General features: G+C 48.5%; 1 long non-coding RNA gene across 1 annotated transcript; it reads right to left on the bottom strand.

Annotated features, from left to right (window-relative positions):
• Window positions 1-16,453: 16,453 nt before the first annotated feature.
• On the bottom strand, window positions 16,454-18,728 carry LOC102006691. Its single transcript, XR_264324.2, has 3 exons — window positions 18,065-18,728; window positions 16,837-16,923; window positions 16,454-16,693 (listed from the first exon to the last, which is right to left on the bottom strand). It is a non-coding gene; the product is annotated as an uncharacterized LOC102006691 (long non-coding RNA).
• Window positions 18,729-22,042: the final 3,314 nt, after the last annotated feature.

Here is a 22,042-nt window from a genome sequence, read left to right on the forward strand (position 1 = left end):
ATTTATAGAGCAAGGGCTGGGCTGCTGGCTCACAGGTTTCTTCAGGTTCTTACTCGCATCTCATTCCCAGATAGGGTCAGCCTGGGTATAGGTTGGGTGCTAAATTTGATGACAAGTGTCCTCTGAGTTAGAGAAAATCAGGGAGCTATTTGAAGCTCAGACAGTAGAGGAAAAGCTATGTGCAGACAGAGGCAGAGGCTGCAATGTGGTGGCCCAGCCAAGGAGCACCATGAGCCCCAGAAGCAGGAAGGAAAAGAACAGTCCTCTCTAGCAGCCTCCAGAGCAAGCTGGCCCCATAGCACCTTGATTTTAGTCTTCTGGCCCCAGAACCAGGAGATAATAAATTTTTACCTTAACTCACCCAGTGTTTTTGAAATTTGTTACCGTAGTCCCAGGAAACCTAAGCAATCCTTTTCAAATTCATAAGGTTGCTGTGTGAGAGTGTGTACACTTGTAACCCTAGCACATTGGGAGGCTGAGGCAGGAAGATCACAAGTTCGAGGCTAACTTGGGCAACTTTGTGACTTAGTGAGACCCTGTCTCAAGAATGAAAAAAATTTTAAAAGGCCAGGAATGCAGCTCAATGTGAAGGTGTTGGGTTCCATTACCAGTAACCTTTCCTACCCCAATAAAAGATTCTAAAGAGAAAGAACCATCCAGGCACCTGCCCCACCTCCAGGCATATGTACACTGTCACAAACATGCAGAGTGCACTCAATTTTGACAGTGGACAGTGCTACATCCCAGCTATACACTTGGCTTTCCTCATGGAGCCACCTCTGCAAGTTTGCCCTGCACACCTCACGATCATGCAGTTCCCTGTTCCTGTGCTCATCCGCACAGTGCAGGAGTGGGATAGCTGGTAGGCCAGGTGTGGGAACTGGTCCCTTGCGTCCCTTCCTCGGGCACGCCTGGGGCCTGGTGAGATTCGAGGGAAGAAGGTCCCAGCAGTGGAATTGCTCCTATGCTTGTCAGAACTCCATGCCTTCCAGCAAACCCATGGGGAGCTCACAGGGAGGATGGGAGAGAGGAGGACCTGAAAGGCACACAGCACAGGCCCTGGCTGTGACTCCGTGTGGGTGTGAGGGCACTAGGGGTTCCCTGCAGGCTGGAACCTGGGTTGAGGAACGCAGCCATGGCAGAAGGAAGGCTCGGTGAGCTCCCCGGGGGTGTTGATGGACATGCAATTAACCCGCCTGTGGTTATGCTGGCAAGCGAACTGGAACAGGAAGTTAACGTAGAAACCAGGGCCTTTCAAGTTATGACAAATTCATCAAACATGTGAACCTGTGACCGTAGCCATTGCTCCAGCCCGTGTAAGCAATGGTGGAGAGATGTGTCCACTCCAGCCCTGGAGGATGGAGGCCCTTTCCTGCCTTTTCCTCTGAACTTCAGGCCCAACCAGAACTAGGTTTGACAGAGGCTAGGGCTAGTCCAATACGGACCTGGCAGCTGGTCAGACTTCACCTCTGCCTCTCCGGGCCCCTGTTTCACCATCTCTATGATGAGGGACCACCTCTGGTGTAGCTTGGGATCACCTGATTTCATCTGCTGTTGCTAAAAACTGATCGGGATCTCTGCCATGCCCTAGCGGGCAGCAAACTCAGGACTCAAGCTTTCTAGGTTTATAATGTTTGGCCACCTCTGCTTGGCTGCCAAACTATCCAGAAACAGCTATACAGGGCCTGTACACACTGGGTCAGCCACGTCCTTTAAGTTTTATGCCAGGAATTTTTTTTTTTTTTTTCAGTACTGGGAGTAGAAGCCAGGGTGTTCACATTGAGCTACACTCCCAGCCCTTTTTTCATTTCTTACTGTGATACAAGGTCTCACACTAAGTCACTGAGTTGCTCTGATGGCTGGAACTTGAAATCCTCCTGCCTCAGCCTCCTGGAGTGCTGAGATTACAGGTGTGAGCCACCATACCTGGCTCTTGGGACAGGTTTTTAAATGACTTGATGACTGGTAAAGCCTGACCAGCAGTTTCCAAGTAGGGGTGATTACAAGGCTCCCACTGAGGCGGTGGCCCAGCCTGGGCTCTTATTGTACAGGGAGAAGCCTGAGCCTACACATCCCTGCTTTTGTTAGGCCCCTGAGCTCTCACACTAGAGGGGAACCCTGGGATGAAGGCACCTAGCTGATCCCTTGCCCATTGGTCCCCAGGCCAGCATTTCCTGGCCACTGTGGAGGGAGCAGCATATCCCTGGACAGTATTTTCCTATCCCCTCCCTGTTCCTCATGTGCGATGACTTTGTATCCAGATCCCTCTGGGGCCCCATGGTCAGCATCCTTCTGCACCCCTAGCCCTGGCTTACCCTACCCTTTGGCTCCCAGCCTTTCCTTCTCTGTTGAATCTCACTCCAACCCAGGGGTCCTAGAAGACTGAAGCTGCAACCCTGGGCTCAATGCAAATGCAAGTTCCATCCTGTTGCAGGTTGAATTGTGTCTCTTAAAAGATATGTTGAAGTGCTGAACCCCAGGGCTATGACTTGACCTTCTCTGGAAATAGTCTTTGGGAGGGGACCAAGTTCAGGTGGATTCACCTACCTGTGGTGCTCTTGGTGATGAAGGAGATGTACTCACTGTTGGAAGCACAGTTAGCCCAGTGGCTGCTGTGCTTACAAGGGGAGAGCAGTTTGTACACAGAGAAGGGAGAGGCTATACAGGGCCAGAGATGGGAGAATTCATCTGCCAGCCAGAGATGCTGAGGAGGGCCAGGGTCCCAGGAGCTGGGAGGGCGCAGGATGGACTGTCCCTCCAAGATTCAGGTGGAGCCACCTGCTGATACCTTTGTCTCAGTCTTCCTCGCTCTAGAGGGAGGAGAAAATTAATCTCTGTTGTTTAACCCACAGTTTGTGGTCATTTGTTATGATGGCCACGTTAAAGTCACACAGTCTCTACTTTCTAACTTCCCTTCCTCTTTTAAAATTTTTATTTGTTTATTTTTGCTGTTCTGAGGCTTGAGCCCAGAGCCTTCACACTGAGTTACATCTCTAGCCCTTTTTTTTTTTTATTTTGTAGAGATAAAGTCTTTCTAAGTTGGTAAGTTGACCAGGCTGCGCTCAAACTTGCAATTCTCGTGCCTCAGCCTTGTAGAGTGTTGGGGTGCCAGGGATATAGCTCAGTGGCATAAGTATCTCCCTGGCAAGTGCAAGCTCCTGAGTTTGATTCTTGGTACAAAAAAAAAAAACAAAACAAAACATAAAGTAGAGTGTTGGGGTTACAGGTGTGCATGTGCTACCAGGCCCGGCTTCTTCCCTTCCCCTTCGCAGAGCCAGGAACCAGCCTCATGGGCCCTTGGTGGAGGGAGGAGAAAGGAGGTGGTGGAGAGGGTCCCACTCAAGGCAGCTGAGGAGGGGCTCTCAGGATAATGCAGGAGGCTTCTCTTGTAGAGAAAGAAGCCCAAGGAGGAAGTTTGGAATCAGCTTCTAGGTGCTGGACAGCAGTTGCGGTATTGGCAAGACCTCCGGTTTCTTAATATAGATAGATCTAGAAATAGATGTGGGTGTGTGCGTCTAGCACTGGCCCTGAGACAGCAAAGCCCCAGCCGCAACATGCAAGCCTAGGGCCCAGGTCCTGACTTCCAGTCTAGTTCTCTACTAACAGAAACAAAGGCTTTTTGCAGAAAGCCGAATCCAGGGTGGGGTCAGGGATGTTCAGGATACGCTGGAATGTCTCTTGTGCCAGGAAATCCGGAAGTGCCGAAAGTGCCATGGGAGGGCAGGAGATGGCTCAAAGGGCTCCCTGTGGCCGGGTCGGGGACAATCAGAACAACGCAATATAGTAATGGATGCTATCTTTATTTACTGTATAAATAATTCATGATAAAAATAAATGATTGAATACATGAATGGGGGAGAAAGCTGACTCTTAAGTGTAGGAGGAATAATGGGATTAGAAAACTTCCATTTGGCAACCAGCATATTAATAATTGATTCCGGGAGGAGTGAAGAGTGGATGAGCAGACTCCTGGTGACAGGCCCAAGGAAACAGGCTATTTACTCAGCCTTGACGTATCTGCTCTCAAAGTGTTTCCCAATTATTACTTAGTAATTAGTAAGTTCAAAATGCTAATTAATTATCTGCACTGTGGGGGGACCTGGCAAACGTCACCTTAAGCCAAGTGGCAAACACAAGTGTCACCAGTGAAGGGCAAGCGGATGTTGAGCACGTCCTGATAGCACCCCCAGAGGGGTATGGACCACTTCTGAGGTAGGTATGGGCCTGGGCAACAGGAGAGGGAGCAACTGGGCTCTTCCAAACTATCACAGCAATGAAACACAGAGAAAGACAAATTCAAAAGTAGAATTCACTCATTATGTTTTAATTAGGTGTTTTTGTTTGTTTGATGGTACTGAGGATTGAACCCAGGGGTGCTGTACCACTAAGCTATATTTCCAATCCTTTTTAATTTTATTTGTATTTTTTATTTTGAGACAAGTTCTCACTAAGTGGCTAAGTTGCCCAGGGTAGGATCAAACTTGGTGATCTTCCTGTCTCTGCCTTTCAGAGTGCTGAGATTACAGGCTTGTGCCACCACACCCAGCTTTTATTTATGTATTTTGGAAGTGGCCAGTAGGCTGTGGCTCACAGGGCCACCTTATCAGCTGATAGTGCCCCCTTAAACTGCAGTCCTGGTGAGAGAGCCCCATTGTGGACCAGCTGTGAAGCCTTGAACAAATCCCACAATTTTTGGTCTCACTTTACCCATCTGCTAGATATGCTTCACTGGCTCTGCCTACCTCTTTGAATTCCAAGCATCTGAGCCCAACTGTTAGGTGAGTGTGGAATAAAATCTTGGATTGAAAGATACTAAGAAACATAACAACAAATAAACACATGGGCCTGGCTTAGGGGCTAGAACCGTGACAGATGGTGTTGGAGCAATTTGTGAAACAGAAACTCCGGTGGGGTCTGTGGGTTCATGGTAGTACCACCTCAACATCAATGTCCTGATTTTTTTGTTTTGTTTTTCATTTTTTCTTGAGCTTGTAGCTCAGGCTGGTCTTGAGCTCACTATGTATCCCAGGTTGGTCTCAAACACACAGCAATCCTCCTGCCTCAGCCTCCCAAGTGCTGGGATTACAGGCGTGTACCACCTTGCCCAGCTTTAAAGTCCTGATTTAGATGGTGCTGCTGTGGTGATGTAGGAGCTAGGCAATGTGGTAGGAAACACATGTGAGTGTCAAGAGATAGCAGGCATCTTCTCTGCAACTTACTCTTAGGTAGCTCAAAAATACAGAATAAGAAAGTATGTAAATGGTTAACACTTGAGGAATCACAGTGGACAGGATACAGGGGCTCTTTGTACTGTTCTAAGAACTCTTCTTTAAGCTAGAAATTATTCAAATATAGAAAGTTAAAGGCAGAATATAAAGGATGAGGCATAGATGGGGAACAGATATCTAGAAACCACATTTTAGACCAGGGCTACTATCACCCAAAATATGTAAAGAATTCTTTAAGCTTAAGCTTAAAAAACTAGGCAAAAGTGAGCAACTCAGTTTGAAAGTGAGCAAAGGTGAGAGCAAGCACCTCATTAACCAGGTTAGGCTGAGGCAAATCCACATGTGAAAAGACCTCAGCATCCTTAGCTGTCAGGAAAATGCAACTTGAAACCCGGGTGAGACACTGGTACATAGCTATGATCAGATGGCTAAAAGACAAAACAGCCACAAAACCGAATGGTGGTGAGCATGTGGAGAAACTGAATTACTCATCGTTGGTGCAAATGTAAAATGATACACCCACTCCAGGAAACAATTTGCCAGTTTCCTTAAAAACGATACAAGCTAGGCATAGTGGCGCACACCTGTAATCCGAGCGCTCTGGGAGGCTGAGGCAAGAGGATCACTAAGTTCAGGCCCAGCCTGGGCAACTTAGCCACTTAGCAAAAGACCCTGTCTCAAAATTTAAAAATAAAAATAAAAAAGCCTGGGGATATAGCTCAGTGTGAAAGGCCTGGGTTCAATCCTCATGTAACAACTCTACAATTATATTCCTGGGAATTTATTCCAGAGAAATGAAGATTTACATTCACACAAAATCTTAAGTACAAATGTACATCACAGCTTTACTGTATTAGCTGACCACATGGAACCATCTACATAGCCTTCCTCAGATGGATAGTGGCATCCATGCCATGGGTACTGCTCAGCAAGAGAGAAGAGCAAGGGGTCAGCTGGGGCTGGATGGGGCTCAGGAGTGCAGCATGCACTTAGCATGCATGAAGCCCTGGTTTCTAGAAGGAAGGAAGGAAGGAAGGAAGGAAGGAAGGAAGGAAAGAAGGAAGGAAGGAAGGAAGGAGGGAGGGGGAGGGAGGGAAGAAGAAAAGAAAGGAGAGGGGAGGGAGGGAGGAAAGAAAGAAAGAAAGAGAGAGAGAAAAGAAGCTATTGAGACAACCTGGAGGAATCTTCACATGTGGAGAGAATAAACCAAATCCCCAAAGGTTACATACTGTGTGAGGCCATTTACAGAACATCCTTGAAATGACACAATTATAGATTTGGAGAAGTGAACAGTGGCTCCTGGAGGGGGAAAAGAGGAGAGGGTGGGAAGAGCATGTGGCGATACAGGGTGCGAGGAGGGATCCCGGTGATGATCCCGTGTTGACACCCAGGCCATGAGTACGTCATGTGATTCTACAAAATGTGCCCGTGGGAGAAACCTGGTAAAGGGCATGTGGAATCCCTCAGTGTTATTTCTGACAACAACAACATGTGAATCTGCAATTATTTCAAAATAAAAAGCTTAACGAAAAAAATTCTGGCATGTTTGTGAATATATATATGTATAATCTATATGTGTGATTTTATATAATTGCTAAATACATATTGCTATATTTATTACATACATTTGCACACTTTTAAAATTGTAAGTGATAAAAAAAAAAAAAATGACAGCTCCTGGGGCTCCCCCGGAGCCTCTAAGTGAGAAACGCTGGCAGTCAGGACTCTGCACCCAGCGGGTTCCCAGGCTGATCTGGAACAGCCCAGAAACCAAGAGCCAGACGTCCAGGTTCATAGTGGAGACCAAGTCTCCTGGAACCTGCAGCTCCCCGACCACACCCACTGCGCTCTGGGCGTGGCCTGAGCCGGCTCCTGGGCAGAGTGGGGATACAGAAAGCAGGACTGAGGACCCCTGCTGCAGGCTGCCCACTGGCGAGGAGGACTGTAACCCAGGAAGGCAGGACAGGGGCCTTAGGGACCACGGCCCATGGGCAGACCACACCTTGCTGACCCCACCTGCCCCGTCCCGTCTCTCCACATCTTACACCCCCATGAATACCTCCTAAACTGTCCTCCCTCTAGGGCACCGCCTGAGCCCAAGTCCGAGTCCAAATAAAAAAATAAAAGGGGCTGGTATGTGCACTGGTAGAGTGTCCCTGAATTCAATCCTCAGTAATGAAAAAAAGGAGAGAAAGAAATGAAGAAAACAAAGAAGGAAGGAAAAAGAACTAGGGTGTAGTAGTTTGAAGTCAATCCAAAAGTTCAGGTGTTAGAAAGTTAAACTGAAATCCTACTTGGAGGTGGCGACTTGGGAGGCAATTAAGGTCATGAGGGTGGAGGCCCTCTGATGACATTAGTAATTATTTATTTATTTAGCAGGGCTGAGCAACAGCCCCAGGCGCTTTTTAAAATTATTTGTTAATTTTATTTTTTTTATCTTGAGACAGGCTCTCGCTAAGTCACTAACGTGCCCTGGCTGGGCTCGAACTTGTTATCCTCCTGCCTCAGTCTCCTAGAGAGCTGGGATTATATGTGTGCACCACCATGCCAGCTGCATTTGTGGCTTTATAGGGAGGGGAAGAGAGACGCTATTGGCTGCCTGACCTGTCCTGCTATGCAGTGCCCCTGCTGTGTTACGGTGCCAGCGCCATGGCCTTAGGCTTCCAGTCTCCAGAACAGTGAGCTAAATAAACTTTTCCTTACAAATTACCCAGAATTATCCAGTTTTGGGTATGTTGTTATAGCTGTAGAAAATGGACTAAGATGGGAACAGGAGAGAGTCAGTGAAGAAAAGAAACGGAAATAGTCACTGGGCCACCCAGGGAGAAGCCCTAGGCTGCTGCAGGGGCTTTGTTCAGAGCAAGGTGGCCCTGAAGCAGGGTCAGGTGGCTGCAGATCAGTGTGTGTGAGTGGCACAGAGCAGCCCCTGCTGCTCTGACGGGAGCCCCCCAGCCCTAGGCACTATGAGCTCTTTCCTCTTGTTAAGATAAGCATGGGGATCAATAGCAATAGCATTTTGCTTATTGGTTTGTTTTGAGCCAGGATCTTGGTATGTAGTTCAGGCTGGCCTGGCTTCTCCTTCCTGAGGGCTGTGACTGCAGATCCATGCCGCTGCACCCGGGCTTGAGTATAGCACTTCTGCAATAGCCTGACAGTGATCTATGCCTGTTGACTCTAATAATAAAAAATTAGGGGCTGCAATTTGGATGTCTTTGGGGATTTCTTTCCATTTTTCTAGTAATTCATTTTATTGTATTTTACAAAAGTATTAGTTTGCAATGGATTTGGAACAAAACAAAATACAACAGAAGCCTGATGCACACTATTCTTTCCAGATGTTTGGCTGAAAGGAGAGGAGAGGGAGGGACAGGGCATTAACTAGTAGGGCATTTGGTGGAGGCATTTTTGGTTATTTGGTTTGCTGTTGTTTGTGGTGATGTTGTTTACTCTGAGAACCACAGAAACTTGAGCATATTTATAAGAGGAGGAGAAAAAGCCAGTAGAAAAAGAGATGGCAGGGCAGAGCAAAGAGGAGATAAGTGATGATAGGACAGTCACCTCCTGAGCTGGTAGGAAGAAGAATGAAGAGAAAGAGAGAGAGCCCACACGTAGGTAGACATACACATGTGCCTCCACACATGGGCACGCACACAGGCACATCTGCCCATGGATGTTCAGACGTGCACACAGGCAAGGGTGGCCACCGTTCATTAGGAATCACAAAGAAGACTGTAAACACACAGAGGCAGAGTTACTGTTTTTAAATTACAAGAATTCTAGGAATAAGTCTGCATTAACAAAAGAAAAAGAAAAAGGTTAATTTGTGGTGGGAAAAAAGATATTAAGTTGACTGTAGAAGTAGCAGAAATAGCCACAGAAGTGGGAAATGTGGTTAAGATCTACCTATAAAAATATCACTGGCCCTTGATGGCCTCAAGGCAAGAACTATTAGGTTTTCAGGGGATAATCACCGTATTACATAAAGTACTCAAAAACACAAAAAGAGAGGGCTCTTCTCAACACTTCTTCAAAACCAATAGCGAAAAGAAACCTATGGGGAAAAAAAGAAAAGAAACCTATGTTCTAGTCCCTTTCTGAACATGATGCAGAATCCTATAAAATGTTGGGTTTCTTTGTTGTGTGTTATCCAACCTCTCTGGTTAAAAGCTCAGTTTATTCCTTTCACTCTTTTTTTTTTTTTTTCAATTAATGTACTTCAGGTCATATATTTTCAAATTCTTCCTTTGGGCTAGGACACAGGTATTAAATTTAAGCCTCTTACTGTTTCTTCATTTATAAATAACTGCAATTTGAGGCTAGGGTGTAGCTCAGTGGCAGAGTGCTTGCCTAGTATGCATGAGGGCCTGGCTTCCATCCCCAGCACCACAGAAAGAAAAAAATTCTTAATAAGATAGTTTGCAAATTCTGTTTTAATTTCCTTCTTTACCCAAGAGTTACTTAGGATGTCTTTAACTGTTCAGGTGACCACTCTATGTTATCTTTTTACTACTAATTCTAAGTGATTTCATTATAATCAAGAACTGCATGATTTCTGCTTTTTACAACCTACTGGGATGTCTTTTGTGGCCTGATAAATATTCAGTTTGGGAGAGTAGTCCATATGTGTGGAAATAACACACATATGATTATAAAGTTCTGACATGTGTATTATTTGTGATTTTCAACTCTCTATCTACTGACCATGATGATGCACCCCCATAATCCCAGGGACTTGAAAGTCTGAGGCAGGAAGATCACATGTCCAAGGCCAGATGGGGAAATTTAGTGAGACCCTGTCTCAAAATAAAATTTTAAGAGTATTTGGGATGTTGCTCAGTAGAACACTTGGCTGGCATGGGCAGGGCCCTGGGCCTGATCCTCAGCGCTGCAAATCTATTATGTCTCTAATTCCTTTTTGTCCACTTGTTTCTTCCATTTTTGAGACTAGTGTGTGGAGATTTCCCACCAAATGAGGATTTATTAGCATAGGCACTTCTATAATTTTTTTCTTTGTATGTTTTGAAAAATTACTGGTTGATGCCTAGGAATTGACAGTTGGTGTGGCAGACTCACCACTTGCTCCTGCCTCCCTCTCTCTGTCTAGAGGAAATGCCAGATCCCTGCCCCCTTGCAGATGGGGGTGCCCACAGAACTGGTTCTGACTCAGAAGATGCTGTCTCCCCACTCTTTTTGGAAAGAGGACGTAATAATTAGAGGTGCAGCAACCATGAGGACAAAAACCAAATGCCACCCAAAGATAGCACCTTGCCAGGATGGTGTCTACAGGTGGCTACACCAATCTTGGGGTCCGCCTCTCTCTACATTTCTGCATCCCACAGCCTGTTGATTGCTCTATCACTTGCAGCTGCATAGTTCCTGACAGGGCTGACAGTCGGTGCATAGTTATAAATGAAATACGGGGCTGGGGCCTTTCCCATGTTTTTAGTCTTATTTCTTTTGATCTTTTATTAATATACTTTATAACTATACTTGCCTTTTTTGTTAATATTTATGTGGTATAGCTTTTTTTTTGTCTTTTTGAGACAGAATTTCACTATGCAGTTCAGGCTGGTCTCAAGCTCACTTTGTAGCCCAGGCTGGCCTGGAACTCATAGCAATCCTCCTGCTTCAGCCTCCCAAGTGCTGGGATTACAGGCGTGTGCCACCATACCTGGCTGGCATAGCTTTTTATTGAAGCCCAATGATATGATATACATCTATCAAAATATACTTTTTTTGAGAGAGGGTCTTGCTGTGTAGTTCAGGGTGGTCTTGAACTCACTATGTAGCCCAGGAAGGCCTCAGACTTGTAGTGACCCTTCTGCTTCAGCCTCCTGAGTGCTGAGACTATAGGTGTGCACCACCATACCTGGCCCAAAGTGTACTTTTTTTTTAGTTCTTGGAATTCAACCTGAGGATACATCCTGAGTAGCTGGGATCATAGGTGTGTGCCAGTGCACCCAGCCAAGTGCACCTATTTGAAATGTACCTGCCTGTGTATCCTCATATAACAAATACACATATAACCACCACCCAAGACAGGCAACAGGTATCTGCTGGGGTTGCCTTCTGCCTTTCTCACTGCTAGTATTTCCAAGGTACTTTCAGGTAGGTGTGTGGGAGCTTCCACTGACATCAAAATACATGTTCTGTAGTTTCATGAAATAGAATGAGCAGGCAGTAGGGGTGGCATTGAGAGGTGTGGGAGGGTCTCCAGGGTCCTTCCAGCTCAGCAACAGGAAAAGTGTCAATCCTGCTTGGGGCTGGGCAGAGGTCAGTGGTAATTGCAGGCCTCTTACCCTGATCCAAAGGATCTAGGGCAAGGGAGCATGTCTGCTGGTGCCCTAGCACAAATTAAATACTTGTCCTGGAGCTGGGTGACAAAGGTCCCTTGATGTCCATTGTGCTGAACTGGGTCAAGTCCATCCAACCTGGCTCTAGCCACAGCTGCAGAATCACCATGATTGGCTAGAACCTTTGGCACCTGGTGAAGTCTTAGGTCCCCTTCTCAAAATGTATTTAAATACATGAAAGAAAACACATAGATTTTTTTAAAGGAAACTTATAATGAAACACAGTAGTCAAAGCATTTATATGATTTTTGTATATATTTTATATGTTTGTATCACAAAAGTTCTGATGTGTGACGTGCTCTTTTATTGACACATTAGAAATCTACCAGAGGGGCTGGGGATTTAGCTCAGCAGCACAGTGCCTGCCTGGCAAGTGGAAGGTTGTGAGTTCGATTCCTGGTACCGGAAAAAAAACCCAAAAAAACCAAAAAAAAGAAATCTACCAGAATTTTCAAGTACTGACAGAGATCCCTGTAATAATTGCAGGTTGATTTGAAAATATTTAGTTGTCCTTAACTCGGTGAAGGAATGCGAAGCACAAGGTGTGATCAAAAGATACTGTGAATATTTAAATTTTTAAAAATTAAAAGTAAAAGACACATTGCCATTAATCCCCTCAAAATATCCCCTTTCTTTAAACACACTAATCCCATCATTCTTACCACTTTCTGAAGCAGGTCTGGAAGTTCTCTTTCATGAGTGTCTTTGGTTGCACTGTCATGGTTGCCTCAATGTTCCTGAATCGATTCAAAACACTTTACTTTCATATCAGTTTGACTCTGGGGAAGAGTCAGAAGTCACATGGTGTCAGACCTGGTGAACAAGGTGGATGAAGGCACACTGTAATGTTTTTGTGAATCTGCCTTTGCTGCTAGGTGGCACTTAGTAGCAGCATCCACTGTATTTTTAAAAAATTAAACCTCATAAAGACACTCATGAAAGAGGACTTCAGGAACTGCTTCAGAGTGGCAAGGATGATGGGATAAGTTCAAATCCAGGGAGAGTCTTTTGAGGGGGATTAATGACAATGTGTCTTTTATTGTAATAAATTTTTATTTTCTTTAATTATTATTTATTCTCTTGTGTTTCTGGGAATTGAACCTAGAGCCTTCACACTAAGGCACAGCCCTTTTTAAATTTTGAGACAGGGGCTCACTAAGTCAATATATTGCCCAGGTTGGCCTTGAAACTTGTAATCCTCCTCTTCAGCCTCACAGTATTGCAATTATAGACCAGCTGTAATAAATTTTAAAAATTTTAACACACACCATATTTTTTGATCAGCCCTTGTATTAGTGAGACATCAATGGAAACAAAATAATACTGTCCTATCCAAGGGCTGGGACCCCCATTCTCCCCATGAGCTTTCCACAGACCCAGGTTACCTACAGCAACGACCAGAGTGGGCAGCTGCTAGAGTAGGTCAGTTCAGTAGTTTGTCTGGATTCTGAATTTTTTTCATTTTGTTGTGGTGGTGGTAGTTGAGACAGGGTCTCACTATGTAGCCCAGACTGCCCTGGAACTCATGGTGATCCTCCTGCCTCAGCCTCCTGAGTGCTGGGATTACAGGTATTCCACCATGCCCGATTCAGGATTCTAAATTTGTATCTCAGCCAAGTGTTTGTCTTTTGTTCCATGACTAACTCGTTAGCATTTCTTGTAATTACTAATACACTTGGACTTTTCCTGGTGCCTGGCACTGGCCTCAGTCACTATGCTCTCTGTCCTTCTGCGTACCCCCTCCCCCACCTTGGTTACGTATGCCAAGCTGTCTCTTCCATTTGTTGGGAAGGTTTATATCATGTTCTTTTTATCTACTGGTTACATTTCATTTAATTAAAATAGTTTTTTGCAATACTTAGGATGGAATCCAGGGCTTTGCCCACGCTAGGCAAATGCTCTACCCCTGAGCTTGCATCATAGCCTCAGGGTTATATATTCACTATGTACTTGAATTTACACCTTCTGACCCATCTAGAACTCACCGGAATCTGTGTAATCCCATTGGCAAGACCCGGCCTTTCTTGCTGTTTATTCCCCTCCTCCTTCTCCTGCCTCTGTCCACTCTGAGGTCATCTGGAGCCTCCTCCCAGCCTGCCAAGAGCGTTTCCCAACACGGGTGCCCCGATAAGCATCAGTTTCCTGGCTCCTGGGTTCCCTGCCTTCCTCTTGGGTTTATTTATTTTTGTTTTGCTAGAGCACATAATCCAGTCATTATTTCAGATAGTATTTGTTGGAAATAAACTCTGCACACTTGGCATGACCAAAACAATGTTTGTTTTTCCTTACCCCTGAAGGCTGTTAGGGCTGGCCTGGGATCACAGGCTGTGATCCTTGTCCCTGTGAACTGTGAAGGTGCCCCTCCATTGTTGCCGAATCTCAAGTTGCCACAGCAGATGTCGGGCTTTTTCTTCTGTTTTTTTCCCGTACTGGGAACTTTTATTTTTCTTTCCTGCATTCTACAGTGTTATCTGAGTGTTTCTCTTCCAGCCTTGGACAGTTTTATTAGTTCCTTTTCTTTTCTTTCTCCTCTGGAATTCCATTTAAGTGGATGTAGGAAACGATGGGCCCATTTGCCATGTTTCTTAACTTTTGCTTCACACTTACATGTTTTGTCCTTTTCGTCTCTGGCCTTGAGAATTCTTCAGCTTGACTTTCCAGCCCACAAGGCCACTGCTCGGCTGAGGCCATTCCACTCCTTGCCCCACCTAGTGAGCATTTTTATTTCCAGTCTCCAATTTTTTATTTCCCAAGATACCTAGCTGACTGTTAGAAGGTATCTTTTAAGGCTTATTTTTATTTTCTCAAATGAACATGGTTTTATTTTTCTCGAGTATATAAATAATATATTCTTGTGAAATTGATACAGAAAATTGTAAAGAAGAAAGCAAAAATCATCTGAGCATTCACTTCCCCAGCTTTTTTATTTTGATGATTTTTGTATTTTTTTTCTTTTTAGAGTCTTTGTTTTCTCTTTTCTTTTTTGGTGCTGAGGACTGAACCCAGGGTCTCACAAATGCTAAACACACACTACCATTGAGCTACACCTCCAGTCCCCAGATTTTTTTATAAAAACAAAAACTGTCTTTTCTCTCTGAACATATTATTAGTGCTGTCTTGAAATATTCTGTGTGTTGTAAAAACTGTTGCTTCCTCCACCCCAGTACTGGGGACTGAACCTAGGGTTTTCACACTGAGCTACCTCCCGAGCTCTTTTAAAATTTTTTTAAAAAAATTTTGAAACAGTGTCTTGCAAAGTCACTAAGTTACCCAGATTGGACTTTAAAATTTGTGGTCCTCAAAATTTATAATAAATATTGTGAAATTTGAAGAAAATGTTCAAATGGGAAGGGGAACTGAGGATGAGGGTGGGGAAAGGAAGGAAGTGAAAAGAAAAAAACGTGAAAAAAAGGAAAAATGGAAACAAAGCTTTTGTAAATATGGAGGGGAAGAGAGGTTGAAGGGAGGGTAGGGAAAAGGGGAAAAAAGAGAACCAAGATATACCATGTACAGGTACAAATTCCCCATGATGAATGTGATCATTATACTTAAAATGTACTCAATAAACTTAATTAATTTTTTTTTAAAGTGTGGTTCTGCTGCCTCAGCTTCCTAAGTACCAGGGATTACACAAGTGGGCTACTACGCCCAGCTCTGGCTTTTCCACGTCACACACCTTAGCAGTTTATTTACTGCTGACCTGAGGCAGTGTGCTCCACATAGCCACTCAGGTCCCAGAGGTGATGGCTGCTCTGCCATCATCAGTGTGGCTTCTGTGCATGACTGCCCCCACTCTATGGGAAGGGAAACCACAGGACAACTGTGTGAGCCTGAAACTGGTGCTCATCTACCATAGGGGCCCAGGGAGGTGGTGCAGACAGGTGTCCCATGAGAAGAGGAACTGCTTTGGGTGGACAGCAGGATGTCCAGCCTGCCCTCTGGCCTTCAGGTATTCAGGAGTACCCTTGCTTCTTCCCACACATGGAAAAGGTCACCACAGAGAAGGTCACCTCAAGAGGAAGACCCTGTGGCAGCCTGGCGTGGCCAGGGGCCAGGGTCTGCTCATTGGATCCAGATGCAGCTTCCCTAGTTGCACTGATCCCACTGACAGCCCAGGTCGTGTTCAATTATCTGATCCCTTCTCGGCAACCTGATTCTTAATCTGAGCTCTGCCACAGGCCTAAGCCCTCTTATTTGACTGAGCTGTCTCTGCTGCCGGCCTTGAAGCAATAAGAATCTTCTCTCCTACTGTTTGAGGTATAAACAGTGCCTCTTCCAACCAGCAAGCCCACATTTCTGGGCTGCTGTCTCTCTGGCAGGACCGGGTAGAGCCGCAATAGCAGCCAGCATACTAAGGTTCTGGCTCTTTCCTACCCCTTGCCCAGTTTCCCCAGTGCTCAGCTGATGCCACATATTCTAGGGTCCCATCCCTCCAGTGCCCTGTACACTGACTTCAGCATTAATCCCACAGGCCTCTTAGTCAGCTGTCCCCATGATGCTTCATAAAGAACCACCCCAGAGTGGCTTAAAACAGCAATGAGGATTCTACCTTAAAACAGCAGTGAGTGCCTCCCAGCCAGCTGAGCCCACCAAGCCAGGCTGGACCTGGGTTCTGGGATGTAAGGTGAGCTGCCACCTGCTCCAGCTTCGTGCCTCCTGGGACCAGTGTCTTCCCATCGCCATATGATTCATTCTCCACTGTGCCATGGGGCAGTTTTGGCCTTGCCAGCACATTCCACACCTTTGATCACTTCACATCTGAAACATCCCACTGGCCAGAGCGAACCACAATACCAGGACTAAAGCCAAGGAGAGGGGTGTGCCCACCACCCACCCAGAGGCTATTGCAAGGAAGTGGATATAAAATTCAAGAACCAGGTCGAATTATTTAGTCTGAGATCAATTTGAGCTAAATTAACTGTACTTTTGATGGTGCTGATATATACAGCCTGGCATAACAGCCCAAACAAAAGGGAAGCACCTTCCTCTCTGAGAGCGTGGCCACGGTTCCACTTTGGTCTTGACTGCCCAAGCCACTCGGCACCCAGATTGATGGTAGTTCTGTTGTTCACTGCTGGTTTACTTTGGTTGTGGGCACCCAGGCCCTCGAGCCTGCGGAAAGGAGACAGCGGCAGAGAGGAGACACCGGGGGAGCACCAAGGCCACTCATTTTAGCAGAACTGGCTGCATGGCCACACCCCTTGCTAGGGAACCCTGGAAGGGTCAATCTACATCCCCACCCCAGGGAGCCATACCTGATGTGTCACCTCAGGTTGTGAGGTTCTGTTGGTCCATCAGCAAGTGTTCAGCAGCCTCAAGACTGTGGCAGGCCAGGCAGGTTGCTGCAAGCATCAGTGCTGGGCGTGAGGACAGGGGACTCTCTGATCTTTCCAGGTGCTACTTGCCAATAGGATGTCTTGTCCACTGTCCCCAGCTGAACACAGCCAGGGAGGGCTTGGCCTCTACCCCAATAACCCTCTGGTATGGGTGATGGGAAGCCTCTGAGCATGACTACCTCAAAGCTACCATCCCTGCCAGCTCTAAACCTGTGGTCTCCTCTCCAGCCCCTGTGACAGTCTACTCATGTCCCCAGGTACGCTTCCAGTTCTCTGGTTATAATGGGTTTTAACATTTTTCTATCATTTCCTGGGCTCAAGGGTGGGAACAGAGACTGTTAGGAACTGTCCAAACCTATATCTTGATTCAATCCCTTCGAGGCCTCTAAACTGGTTCAGGTTCCAGGCCTTGGATGCTTAATCCCTGGGAGCTGCATCTTCAAGGCCATATCGATCTGGGTCTGTGAAATGCAGTGGTGACTGGACGAGGTCAGGTTGCTGGAAGCCCCTGCCTGCTCTCCAGGCTACCTTTAGTCTCCTGGGGAACAGCTGATCCCTATGACCCTCAGAGCCTTAGAGGTCACTGTCCAGTGGTTTTGGCAACAAAGAACTGGATGGTGACTTTGGTGACAATGGGGCCAGGGGCATGGGGGATGAACCTGCTCAGGCTGAGCCCTTGGCAGGTCCTGGGATGTTTGTGACCAGATTCTTCTCCTAGCTCCAGCTCCACCATGCCACACCTTATTTACACCAGGGTTCACTTCTCCCTTGGCCCCACAAACTGGATCTCACAGCAAAGGGCTCATCCTAATCTCCGGGTCCATCCTAATCACCGAGTCCACTATGTTGCTCTGTTTCCGTTTCCTCTTCTATTTTGGTTTGTTTGTGATTTCACTTGGGGCCAAGGTTTGGGAACCAAGGAAAGTTTGAAAAACACCTTCACCAAGGCCTGGGACCACAGAAACCCATAGGCTGTGGATTCTCTTTCTCGAGATGCAGGAGGCCAGAAATGACCACAGTCCTCCTCTGGGCACAAGGCAGCCCGCCTAAGCAATCTTTATTGGAGAAAAGTCAGAAGCCAGCCCTCTGGGGTTTATCTCCACCCCCACTTCCCCACAGGAGGGCAATGGTGAAACCCTGGCTTTACCCGGTGTATAGGAGCTGTGGGGTGAGGAGGCCCCGAGCAGCAATCTGCGAAGCCTTGGCTGTGGTCCCCTCCAGGTCTGCTCCCCGGCACTGGCTGTTTAGCTCAGGAAATGAGGGGCCACTGCTCCTCCTAGGTAAGGCTGGGACATCAGCCACCAATCCCACAGGCACTCCCTGAGTATGAGCCTGAAGAAGCCCGGTGACTTCGAAGCGGAACACTGATTTACGGACAACGCACTCCTTTCCCCCGGGAGGCTGTGTCGCCTGCACTTCGCGTGTCCTTCCAGGGCGCGATGGGCTGTTCTGGACGAAGTCCTCTGAGGCCGCGGGGCTGACCCTCTCCAAGTCGCCGTCCCCGCTTCCTGCAACTGCGACGTCCCCTCCCACGTCCCCCTGCTGGCTTTCGGGTGCTATCTTGATAGATAGAGTACGGGGCTCAGAAGAGCAGAACCCGGCAGCAGCGGCCCTAACCGGCCTTCCGCACTCTAGTCCCGCAGCGGGCGCCCTACGAATCCTTCGGGCCGCAGCGCTTCCTCATAAGCCACGCCCTCGAGTGCACCCATTGATCAACCCGCGTGCCGCCCGCGCCCCCAAGCGATCCTATTGGCCTGCTACGGCGGCCCAGACAAAGGGATCGGCGGCGGTTGGAGGTGATTGGGCGTGCGCGGGCCACTGCGCGCGCGGGAGGGAGGGGGGATCGCGGCGGGCGGAGGCGCTGTCCTTCACGGAGGTGGGGCGGTGGGGGCGGGGCGCCCCGGAGGGCTGCGGCCGCAGGGTGCCCCGCGCCCGCCTGCCCCTCCACCCTGCACCCCTCCCGCCCGGGGACTCCTACCTGGACCGCGGCCGCCCCTTCTTCCCCGAAAGCTCCGTGTCTGTCTCTGCAGCGGGCCCGCCAACCCGGGAATGCCAGAGCCCGGTCGCAGAAGGCTGGGCCGAGCCTGCAACTGGATCCGCCGATCGGCATCCCTTGCGCCGCTCCCGGGCCCGGAGTCCCCCCCGGACCCGCGGGGACCCTCTGCGGATCACGGGCGGGATGTGCGGCGACCACGAAGGCAGGCCAGGTCTCCGGCTTCTTGCGCTTCCTGGAGAGTTGGCTTGGCGGGTGCGTCGCCGGGGAGGGAGGGATGGGCCGTGGGACCACTAGCCGGGTGGGGAGTGGCTTCGAGGGGCCCCTCGCCAGCGGAAGGCCCGCGAGGCCGCCCTCGGAGCACCGCCAGGTACGTGCGTTTTCCTTGTTTCCCGCGCGCCCGGAGCCCGCTCTCGGGAGGGAATGAATAAACCCGGCTGGTGTGTAGGAGCCGTTCGCTGTAAACGTGTCTTTCTGCAGGGTGGACGCCCCACGTGGTGTTACTAGAGCTTTCACCCGGGCGCCCATCTACCCTCACCCCGAGACCAGCAGGAACAGGGCCCAGTGGAAATCTGCGTCCCTTTTCTCCCGGTGGCATTTAATTCGCCAACGAAACGGCGCCCAGCCTGGGCCTCAGCTGGTACAGCAAGCTTTCTTTCTGCAGTCGTCTCCACCCCTGCCCTTGGAAAACTCGGATTCTGTTCCGAGCAGGCAGGCTCGATTTGAAAGGAAGTGTCGAAGGAATCCCGGGCAGGGAAGGCTCGACCTTGGCGGCTGCCGGGTGAGCAGCTCCTGTCGCCCCGGTACGACCCACTCCCGGTCCTAGACACCCCGGGCTTGCAGCTAGGAGAGGCCTGTGGACTTTGGGGTCTTTTCTGGTCGGAGGAGGTCGGTTGTCCGACTGGAGCAGCCTCCTTCCCCTCCCCCATGCCCACTTCAAACAAAAGAAATTTTTGGAGAATCGTTTTTTTGGGGGCGAACTCTTCTGACTGTAGACCTTCAGGTCTCCCCGCCCCCGTTCTTAAGAAGGACAACCCCAAAAAAGGGAAGATTGAAGAGAAACCGAAGGAAAGGAGCTTTTGTTTTTAGAGTTCCTTAAAAAAAGAGAATTCACTTTCCCTTGCCAAAGTTAAGAAACAGCTGAGCCAGGGCTCTGCCCACTTTCTTACCTGATTAATAGGATTTTAGATGATGTTTGCTTGGGGAGGTTTCTTTGGAAGTCTGTTTCAGAAGAGGAGAAGGGTCCTAGCTGTGTGGGAATTTGGAAAATACTCTCCAGTCGGTGGGATGAAAACCCCTATGGAATGAAATTTACTCTTGGCCGTTTCGCAAAGATTGAAAATTAAGTAATTTGGCGAAGATATGTAGGGGGAGTAATTTGTGGTCTCTTCCCCTCCCCCCAGTAAATGAGAACAAAAGGCGGAGGCGAAGGGTGTAGGATAGGCTGGGAGTTTGGGAACCCTGAGTGGGATGGAGCATGTAACAAAAATCCCTCGCCTCCCAGACCCGACCGAGGCACACAGGAATATTTCTTGGAGTCTGGACAGGGAGGAAAATGACTCGCCCGCTCGTCCCAAAATGTGGTTTCTGGGCTGGGGAGAGAAAAGGACCCGGGCCTGGGAAGGAGCCGTTTTGGAGCAAGGCGCGCAGCCCATGTGACCACCTTCCTTCCGCGGACCAAAGCCCCGGGCGCGCGTTGTCTTTCGGTCCCGCGTGGCGCGCGGGGTGCGGACCCGCGTCCACCAAAGCCCTGGACCTCATTTCTCTCAAATAAAACTAAAGCTATAAACGCTCCCGACTCCGGTGGAAAGGGCTCCGCAGATTTATGGTCCCCCTAATTCCCCACACTCTAATTATCCCTGTTTTTAGTTGACTTATGGGTGGTGACCAATAAAATCATTTTTCATTTTGGATTATTTTTTCCCCAACGCGAAAACCCAAATTTCTCTCTTCCTTTACTCTTGGTGGTGGGGAGGGATACTTTTCTGAGCCGGGAGCAAAGAAACTTGCCAAAGGCTGAGCCGTCTATTCCCCCGCCCCCACGGCCACCTTAATTTAAATTTAGGGTAAATTTTTTGTTTGTGCTCCCACCGCTGGTGGGCAATTCTGGGATCCCTCCTTGGATGCCTGCCGGGTGCAGTGCGGCCTGCTCCGATTCCGGGCCCTACCCGAGGAGACGGCGCTCGCTCGCTAGCCCAGGCCCCGCTGCGGAGCGGGGTCCCTCGCGGCCCCAGGCCACCCCTTTTCCTGCATCACCCGCACAGGCCGCGGGCCTAGGGCACTGCGGGGTACCCGCAGGAGGGGGGATTCCCCGGCCAACCTGCACAGATGCCATGCGGTCCCATCCCCCTCTCTTTGTTCGCCTCTCCGGACACTGAGTCGGAGGTGGCAGGAAAAAAAATAATTAGATGGAAATCAAAGATTAGACGGGGTGCGCTGGCAGCCTGGACGAAGCTAGCCCGACACTCCGCCGGCGCCTCATAAATCTTTTTCGCAGGCCTGACAAAAGCCGCGTCCTCCAGTTCCCTGGGAATTTAGAAACTTATCGATCTCCTCGCCGTCGCCCCCAAACACCTCTCTTCGGGAGCTAAGGTGGAGGGTCTTTAGTGACCCCGACTTCTGGTCAGCTCGGGAAGGACAATAAATATCCCTGTCCCGTTTGTAAGACCAAATAAATATTATTAAGGGCTGCGTCTTCCCCACTCCAAGCTGCCAGTGGAGTGTGTGTGTGAGGGACAATTTCCCAGAAGGGTGAGGGGCAGATAAACCCCTGGTGGGCGACTCCTTTGTCTGGCCTGGCCATTGCCCAAGCCAGCCAAGCGCCCTCGGGCCAGTGGTTGGGCGCGCTTGGTGGGGAGTGGGCGCCCCACCCCGATCCCGCAGGTGTTCTGCGGGGCGCACGTGCGGCCCACCCGGGACTTCGCTCCAGATGACCGCCCCCCATACGGAGCTAGAAAGAAGTTGGTCTTGTCGCATTTAGATTTTTAAACTCTAATTGGGAAAATAGTAAGGGCGCTTCCCAACAGTGGGAGGGGGGGTTTAAAATTATATCTCCTTGTTGTGGCAGATTTTCTGACCTTTTGTACTATTAAAAGAAATGTTGCCACTTTTAATTTTTGTTGCCTTGAGATA

Source organism: Chinchilla lanigera, unplaced genomic scaffold (genome assembly GCF_000276665.1).
Source record: "Chinchilla lanigera isolate Chin_1 unplaced genomic scaffold, ChiLan1.0 scaffold00105, whole genome shotgun sequence".
Taxonomy (NCBI): Eukaryota; Metazoa; Chordata; class Mammalia; order Rodentia; family Chinchillidae; genus Chinchilla; species Chinchilla lanigera.